Raw genomic sequence first — 10,000 nt, 5'->3', positions numbered from 1 at the left:
CTGGGTCAGACACATCCATAAGTCATCACTGCTTTTCACCCCCCCCCCCCCTCTCTCCCTCTCTCTCGCTTTTTTACACCCCCTCTCTTCTCTTCTCCTCTTTCATCCTCTGCTACAGAAGATGCACTCAGGTGCAGCTCGACACATAATATATGCCATTATATGTGTCAGTGGAAGGCTGTATGTTTGTATGTCTGTGTGTATCTGCATGCAAGTGTATGTGTATGTGTGTGTGTGTGTGTGCGCGTGTGTGCGTGCATGTGTGTGTGTGTCTGTGTCTGTGTCTGTGTGTCTGTGTGTCTGTGTGTGTGTGTGTGTGTGTGTGTGTGTGTGTGTGTGTGTGTGTGTGTGTGTGTGTGTGTGTGTGTGTGTAGGTGTGTGTGCTAGGCTCCTTTTTCTTCAGCAGAACTGCAGGTGTGTCACACTGCAGACGGCAGAACTGATTAGAACAGCGGAACATTGGTGCAATAGAACATTAGCACATTAGCACATTAGCACAGAACATTAATGCGTGTGATTAAAAGCTCATCTCGACCAAGCGCAAGCTCTAATGCAAGGGATGGCTACATCACGCCCCATTAAACTTTAACAACAGGAAAAAAGCCTTGGACGCTGGTTGTTTTTCTTTATCTGACGTCGTCGCTAAAAGGCTCAAATATTAATGATTTATTTGGTGGAATTTGAAAAGCATGTACGCGGAGTAGAAAAGGGCTTATTGCGTCGCTTTTAAGCCGTGCGCTTCAGGCTGCATCTCATACAGAGAGAAGAGGAGGGGAGATGGAGAAGAGAGGGGTGGAGAAAGAAAATGGAAAAGAAATAAAAGTAACACAACCTCCATACCCGAAGGATGGATGATTACACCTCTTTTTCGCTGTTTTTTCTGTGGCGTGGTGAAATATTCATGATGCTTTTCTCGTACTGTCTGGCTTCGGGGGGTAGGGGGGGGGGGGGGTGGTGGAGGGGAGGGTAACTAATACAGAGAATGACTGCAAGTCAAGGGAACACGAAAACACAGAGTGAGGGATAGTTAGATCAGAGAAGGTCGAAGCCAGAGGAGGAGATCTTCGAGTTTCTGTCTTCTCGTGCTCTTTTCTTATATGAGAGCCATATACCTGTGTGTGTGTGAGTGTTTGTGTGTGTGTGTGTGTGACATGCAGAGTGTGTGTGAGAGAGGAAGGTACCAAAAGATTTCAAAGATGAAAAACAAAACTAGAGGACTACACACACACCCACAGACACATACACGGACACACAAAGATGTGTACACATACACAGAGATACATAAACATGCACAAAAACACCGCCAGACACACACACATGCACACTCATACCACCCCCACACACAAACTTGCATACACACACAGTTACAAAGACACTACCACCCCCCAAACACACACACACACACACACACACACACACACACACACACACACACACACACACACACACACACACACACACAAGCCAGGGTCAGTCTAATTTCCTGGGGCAGAGATGAGGGTGGCGGAAGTTGAAGAGGAACACTGGAGTCACGACCTCTCTCCCACACACACACTCTTCAGGGTATGGCCACTCACACAAGACCGGTCCATCTCACAAAGCATCCGTGTGTGTGTGTGTGTGTGTGTGTGTGTGTGTGTGTGTGTGTGTGTGTGTATATGTGTGAGTGTCTAGCGTGCATGTGTCGCTACATCTTAAGATAAATGTGTCTTGAAGCGTGCGCGCGCTCTCTCTCTCTTATTCTGGTATTAGCACAGAGCGGCACACGGAGCCCGTGGTGTGTTTTAAAACAGGGCCTGGTCCTCGGGGTGTTTACACAACGCTTCTCCCAAACTTTCATTTCCCCTCCCTCAGGTTAGCCTGCTTTCATGACAAAAAACACCCACAATTCCCCATTATCATCAGAATTATGATAATACCAGAAATTATTTCCTTTTCTACTTCTTGGGTTATCCTCCTGGGTACCCAGTGGCAATCAGACGAGGAGCTGAGGCACACATTCACTCTGCGCTACTTTATCCATCAGGAGAGTGATATTGTGTTTCAAAATGGCTGGCGCTAAATGTATAGAGGAACAGTTGCACTCAGGCAAGCTGCTGGAGGCTCTTTCACTGTGAAACTGTGTTCAGTGGAGTGGTTAACCAGGTTTGTTTTGAAATGTGCAGACAGTCGTCTGAGTATTAAGCACACACACACACACACACACACACACACACACACACACAGAGACACACACACACACATACAGTAGTAGCTTGAGGCTGTCAAAGCCACTATACCAGATGTTATCTAGCTCACAAAACTTTCCCTTCAAAGAGGGCAAAACAAAACTCCAGTTTGAAAACTATAAAAAAGAGAAAGAAAAAAAACGACAAAAAGTGCGAGAGAAACTGCCAGAAACAACATTGAGTGGCAGACAGGCAAGCCATCTCACAGAGAGGTTCCTGTACCTGCCCTTGTTGCCATGGCAACACAGATATAATGAGTGAGATGGAGATGGGTCACCATGGCGTTGCCAGGGGTCAGAGGTGAGCCCGGATGAGAGAGGGGGCCGGATGGACAGAGAGCCGACATCAAAGGCGGGGGAATAAGAGACACGTGATTGGTCCTCTAATGGGCCTATTAGGGACAGAGGAGCAATTTGTGTCTGAAGAGTGTTTTCTTTCTTTCTTTTTTTTATAAAATCGGTAATGAGAATTCCAACAGTGTGTGTGTGTGTGTGTGTGTGTGTGTGTGTGTGTGTGTGTGAAACCTCAGAAACCAGAAACACACACACACACATACCCACCCACACACATACAGAAACACACACCAATACACTGGACTCCATCATTCCTTTCTTTTATTCCCCTATCTACCCTGTATCATTCCATTTGTCTTTCTACACACATCCCTCTCTCTATAGCTTTTCATTCCTTCTTTTGCCGTCTCGTTTTGGTCAGTCCCCCCCTGTCTCTCCTTTCTTTCCTCTCTCTCTCTCTCTCTCTCTCTCTCTCTCCTTTCCTCTCTATCCTTTTCTCTATCTATCTCCTGTGGCTTGCCCCTCTGTCCATATTCCTATTTTACAGTGTAAGTCTCATGCATGTGAATTATTGAGAGGGCTCTTATGATCTGGCAAACATAATGGATGCTGTTTGTTAGCCAAATAATTCATGAGCAAGTAAGCGATAAGGAAAAGAGTGTAAGAATTTACAACCCTGAAGACGTGTGTGTGCAGTGTGTGCGTTTGAACGAACGAAAGGGAGAGAGACTGAGAGGTCTTTCATTACAAACAAATTTCCCAAAGCATTTTCTATGTTCTACGGGATCCTTTGTCAACCAAATGTTTTCAAAAGATTATTTAAGAATTTCCATAGCGTTAATACATGCTCTGAGAATAAGAACTCACAGCATAACATAACAATACCTGAAGTCTTTCTCTCACACACACACACACACATGCACACACACACACACACACACACACACACACACACACACACACACACACACACACACACACACACACACACACACACACACACATTCACCTTCTCAAACATTCTCCTTAAGCTAGATGCAGACGCGTTCCTTAGAGTGAGTGGGCCCAGAGCCTTCTATATTGAGATGCACATCTCCTGCTTTCACATGACCCTGAGCTTGCCTCCCACACACACACACACACACACACACACACACACACACACACACACACACACACACACACACACACACACACACACACACACACACACGCACACACACACATAGGTACAGACAGGTCATTAGACAGGTGAAACCCACAATGAGGACCATCAAGATGTGACTTGAGGCTGACTCTGCTCTCCATCTCACAGACTGGAGTGTGTTTGCTGTCCATGTCCCCACAGACTCTCAGACTCACACTGACACTTACTCTCAGATTCACACTGACACTTACTCTCAGATTCACACTGACACTTACTGTCAGATTCACACTGACATTTACACCAACTCTGCCCTGGATCACATCAACAAGTGTGCTGACAGAGTGCCCACACAAAAAACACCAATCAGAAACTCTGGATGAACAGAGAGGTCCGCCTCCAGCTCAAAGCCAGAGATGTAACCTTTAAGTCAAGTCAAGTCAAATGTATTGATATAGCATATTTAAAAACAACAGGAGTTGTACAAAGTGCTGTCCAGTCGAGTTGAACCAATTGACAATGAAAACAAACAAGAATAAAAGAATAGAATAAGAAATTAAAAAGATTAAAAGGCTAAAAACATATAAAACATATAGAACATATTAAAGCAATACAAGTGAAAGAATAAAAGACTAAATAACACAATAACAAGATAAAAACTCTCTCAGCAAAGCTAATGTAAATATATATATATATATATATACTGCATATATATATATATATATATATATATATATATATATATATACACCAATAAAAGCCTGACCTCAGGCTAAATGAAACGCAGCTAAAATGCATCACCTAGTTAAAACCAAGGGAATGTAAAAAGTGAGTTTTCAAACTGGTTTTAAAAGTGTCCAAGCAGGCAGTGGATCTCACATAAAATGGAAGGCTGTTACATTGTTTAGGACCAAAAGCTCCATCACACTAAAAAAAACAATAAAAAGTTCATCTGAAGATCTTAAAGCCCTTAACGGAACATAGCCGGTCAGGAGACTTGACTTATAGACTAGAGCAAGAGCATTCACAGCCTTAAAAACAAACAGTAAGATCACAATGGGAGCCAGTGAAGTGCAGCCTCCACATGTGTAATGTGCGCAAACCTTTCAGTCCTAGTTAAAATTCTAGCGGCTGCACTTTGGACGAGCCTGGAAAGTGATGCCTGGCTAATACCTGAGTGGTGTGCATTACAATATTCCAGTCTGAAACAAATCAAATCATGGACCACCTTCTCACAGTCTTTTGGAAATTCCACACTTCAGTAATTATTCCTAGTTAATAAAATGAGACACTAGCCACCGAATTTATCTGCTCATCAAATCTTATACGAGAGTCGAAAAGGACCCCAAAAGGCGTTTTTTATAGTGTGAGTGGACTAAGTACACTGCTGATGACAACACTAACGGTTTGGGAGCCAAAGGTATTCACCTCTCTCTTATTTTCATTAAGTGTGAGGAAGTTATTTCCCATCCAGTAGTTGTTATCCTCAAACAGTCAAAACGGGGCTGTAAATTATCATGACCAGAACTAATAGGTAGATCAGTATGAGGATCCCATGCTTTCTGAAAATTTGGCCTAGGGGCAATAAATAGTGTGAGAACAGAGGGGGATCCAGAATCAAACCTTGTGGGACTCCAAGGAGAGGGGTGCAACATTTGAGGAGATGCCATCAGTATTGACCACAAAGGTCCTGTTGACCATATCCCTGTGGAGGGATATTTCATTTTTGTTCTTGTTGTCAATATGCCTTTTAAGCTCCGTGAATTTTTGTCCTAGAGTCATAAAAAGAACACCCCCAGAAACCTTTTATCTTCTACATATATGCCACTTGTGCTCTCTCTCTCTCTCTCTTCTCATATTGCTGGAGGACTTTTAAGGGTTCAGTAGTACCAAATGCAGGAGACCCTTCCCCTGATAGTGGCACTATACCAGATTTGGGTCACATGTCAGGCATCCTATTAGATCTTCAGGGATTTAAGTATGCAAGGGATGCAAGATTTAAGTATCAATATGGTTGAGGGGAAACTAATGCGTAAGCGTTGTGTATAAGTAATGAATAAAGCTGCTTTAAATGGAAGGGCAAATACTGTGCAGTGCTATAAGTTGGGGACAGGGAGTGAGAAACGACCAAACTGGAGAGTCCTCTATAAACCAACTCTGAATAAGCAATCAGGAGATCACCAGTGGCACAGATTATATGGGGCTCTGGCTGTTCATGTCTTTGTTTCTGTTACTGATTATTGATACCAATGTTGGCAACAAATGTTTATTTTGTGGAGTAAGTTACTATTTTTCATGGCTTTGCATAATGTGTGATGTTAAAAAAGCTGTTTGGTTTGCTATGATAATTATTTCTGAGATGTGGGGAGGTTTTTACATTATTTGGGCAGTGGGGTATGACCGGAAAATACACTGAAAAAGAACATAGACATGGACAAGAAATTATACAACTCTTAAACATATTAATTAAAACTAGAGTTACTGTTGATTTCAATTTCTATAAAGGAATGAAGGATTTAGAAGAATTTCCAGCAGTGAACAGCAGTGGTGTGGGTTTGAGTATAATCATGTGTCTCTTTTATGAAGGTAATTGTATCGTATTTCGTATGTTAATTAAATTAAAATTAAATTGAGACAATTTTAAAATAATTTTCTCTCTCTCTCTCTGTTGGTGTCTGTGCGCGTCAGCATGCCCCACGTCTCCTTCATAGTTTCCCACCTTGTTAACTCATCTTAGTTAGTTAGGCTGCATCAGAGTAAATCGGCAGCTGAGAGCTGGGATTGCAATCACGGCTAAATCGCTAGGAATGCCGCCACTGCGTTGGGATGCTTAGTGTTCGGTGGGCCCGGGAACGCCGCCGTCGTCGGCGGGCGTTTTTCCGCCGTTAATAATTCAGAGTGAAATGAGAGGCAGTGTTTTTGGCAGACACCCATTACCGCGGCACCGCTGTGGCCGATGCATTATTGATGCGCAGGACAGCACCGGAGAGAGATGCCGCTTTGCCGCTTCGCATTCCTGGCGGCTGACGAGATTCCACCACGGCACCGCTGATGAAGACGAAGATGAAGATGAGATCACCTCTCATCACTCACTACCAGAGCAAGACTCACTCTGGCATCTCTCTCTGAAGCACACACACACACATGCACACACACATATGCACACACACACATATGCGCACACACACACACACATGCATTTACACAGAACACACACCTATGTAATGCTATGCAAACCACACACACACACACACACACACACACACACAAGTCTATGTGATGCTATGGTGTAACTATGTATCAAAGAGCTCCAGTCCACCGTTTGACAGTGGTCCTATTCTTAAATGTTTCATTTCCCCCGACGCCAACTTGGAAAGATAAGGAGTCCACACGTCTAACGTCACAATGAACACACACACACACACACACACACACACACACACACACACACACACACACACACACACACACACACACACGCAAGGAAGATCAAATGTCCCCATTCATGTTTGGACAAGCCTGAACAGCCCTTATCTGTGATGATAAGGTTTCTGTGGTGAATTCCACCCAGTCAGCAAGATGAGAGAGAGAGAGAGAGCTAGAGAGAGAGAGAGAGAGAGAGAGAGAGAGCTAGAGAGAGAGCGAGAGAGAGAGAGAGAGAGAGAGAGAGAGAAATGAGACACAGATACTGTAAACCACTGACCTTCCCTATGGTCTTCAGCAGCTCTATTGTCCTGTATGTGTGTGCATGTGTGTGCATGTGCGTGCATGTGCGTGCATGTGCGTGTGTGTGTGCGTGCGTGTGTGTTTGTGTGTGTGTGTGTGTGTGTGTGTGTGTGTGTGTGTGTGCATGTTTAACCACAAACTTGTGTGTAGCCCAGTGTGTGTGTGTGTGTGTGTGTATGTGCATGTTTAACCATGAACTTGTGTGTGTAGCCCAGTGTGTGTGTGTGTGTGTGTGTATGTGCATGTTTAACCATGAACTTGTGTGTGTAGCCCAGTGTGTGTGTGTGATATCCTCATAGTAGGATGGAGCTGTGACCATATGTATGTGTGTGTGCCACACCCCCTGCCCCCCTGTTACTGTCCCCCAGATGTACACAGTTGTGGGAAAAGTTGGTTGAAATGAAAAGGGAAACATGAAACTTGAGTTAACAGAGGGGACATTCAGGAAACACTGTTAACCCTGATCTCTTTAACCCTGTTGTGTGGAGGTGGGAGGTTGGTTAGAAGCAGGGAGATAAAGTGTTTATCGCTGCATGAGAGAGGAGGTAGAGAGGACAGATGGACCTCCTGCTCAACCCATTAAGAAAACAGACAGAAAAACAAAGGATGAAAAATTGAACAATTTCCCTCTTTTTAATGTTTGTGTGTTTGTGGCACAGACAAAGCAATGCGAAATGCTTCTGTTTATTGGAATTACATACCATCCCATCTGATCACACAAACAATATCATGATTTCAGCTGGCCGTTTCAGAGTTGGTGATGGAGATAATTTCCAAACACTGTTAATGACTTAAGAATATAATAATCAAGTGCCTTGTATTATTAATTACCTTATATGAATCATGTACTTATGTACGCAGGAACATGGCTTTTCCTGTGTTCTGCGTGTGTGTAACTTAGAATATTAGGTGCCACTTAGTCTGCACATGTACAAGAGCATGTTTAGACCAGAAGTGATAAGAAGGTTCGAACTGTGCTTCTTCCGACCTTGCAAAACTTCCATCCTTGCCTCGGATATCAGAAATCCACCACGTGGTTATCTCGCTGAACGCTCAACTTCTGTCTATATAAACCTTGTGCGAAGTGTTTATCAGGGCTTCACTTTCATACTTGTTTTGTGAGTGAGCCCAATTGCAATTGTTGTTTGTCTAATAAATATGCTTATATGCAGCTCCGGAGTCCTGAGGTAACTAGGGTGAATTTTCACCTATCAGTTGGTTTATATGAGGATGTGGATGGTAAATTCTGAAATAATTTTTTCCAAAAGTTAAACAGTGAACATGAGTGGCTCAGCTGCCAGGAACTGGATTAATGCAGAAATCACCTGCAGGCAAAATGCATATTTTCTTTATGATAAATACATTTCCCTTAATGGCATCACCCAGATGCGTGTGTGTGTGTGTGTGTTTGTGTGTAAGAGAGAGAGCTCTGAAATATCCATCAGTTACTTTTAAAAACTGTGTCAGTGCCTGTGTGTCACACATGCACACAAATGCCCACACCCAAACACACACATATACACACACACACACACACACACACACACACACACACACACACACACACACACACACACACACACACACACACACACACACACACACAAACGCATTGGCATTCAGAGTCGGCAGACTCCCTGTCTTTGCCTCAGTGATGAGCTGAAGGAATCACTCTGCTCAGATACTCTACATTCCCATGGTGCACTGCCACCTCTCCCACTCTCTCCTGGAATCTGATCTCTAATTGGCCAAGACCACTGGCCCAGCCCCTCATCGCAGTGTCCCATGTTGTCACCCGGGGCTGGTGTGTATGTGTGTTTAAAAAAGACAATCTGAGGGAGAGAAAGCCCCTTGCGAACCACAGAGGACTACTGAGGCAAAATGAGCTATATTTATGCAGTTGGAATTTATGCTATAGATTTATGCTCTTAGAAAATAAAAATGTTCTTAAGAGTCTATTCAGACAAGTGTCTCTCAGCCCATGGATCCCAGATTCTCTCTTTTAAACCCTCAGAAGTTGATGTGTGAAAGGGGCTGTATGCACACACTGCTTCTCTTTCTCTCTCTCTCTCTCTCTATCTCTCTATTTCTCCATTTTTGAAACACACACACACACAAATACACACTGAATTATTGTCATCATGATGAGCAGCGATTTCTGCCATCCTGTGGTGACCTTATTGCTTAGTTTACTGGACAGTTGGAACTTCATTTTGGCTGCAGGAACACAGAGTCAGCTATTGTTCACACACACACACACACACACACACACACCACACACACACACACACAAACACACAGAACCAAAAAACTAAGGCTACACTTCCCCTTCTTAGAAAAAAAATAGAGAAGAAAAGAAACGTGGGTGTGTGCGTGTGTGTGCGTGTGTGCCTGCGTGCGTGCGTGTGTGTGTGTGTGTGCGTGTGTGTGTGGGGTGTGTGATATCTTCTTTTCTGCATTGCTCAGAGCTGATCTTCCTTGCCCTCCCCTTGCCTTTTGCCTTGTCTTGTTTTTGGCAGACGTCAATCTCTTTATTCTGTCTGACGTTCATGCACACACACACAGACACACACACACAAACACACACATAGCATAATACACAAAAAAGC

The 10,000-nt window shown here is 43.7% G+C and overlaps 1 protein-coding gene across 2 annotated transcripts in view; it reads right to left on the bottom strand.

Annotated features, from left to right (window-relative positions):
• The window catches only part of fibcd1b (fibrinogen C domain containing 1b), a 114,153-nt gene that overhangs the window by 12,299 nt on the left and 91,854 nt on the right, over positions 1-10,000 (bottom strand). The gene's annotated exons all lie outside the window — the stretch shown is intronic.

The sequence above is a fragment of the Clupea harengus genome, chromosome 12 (assembly GCF_900700415.2).
Source record: "Clupea harengus chromosome 12, Ch_v2.0.2, whole genome shotgun sequence".
Taxonomy (NCBI): domain Eukaryota; kingdom Metazoa; phylum Chordata; class Actinopteri; order Clupeiformes; family Clupeidae; genus Clupea; species Clupea harengus.
Note: the sequence above shows the minus strand (reverse complement) of the source record. Positions and strands in the feature narration are given on the sequence as shown.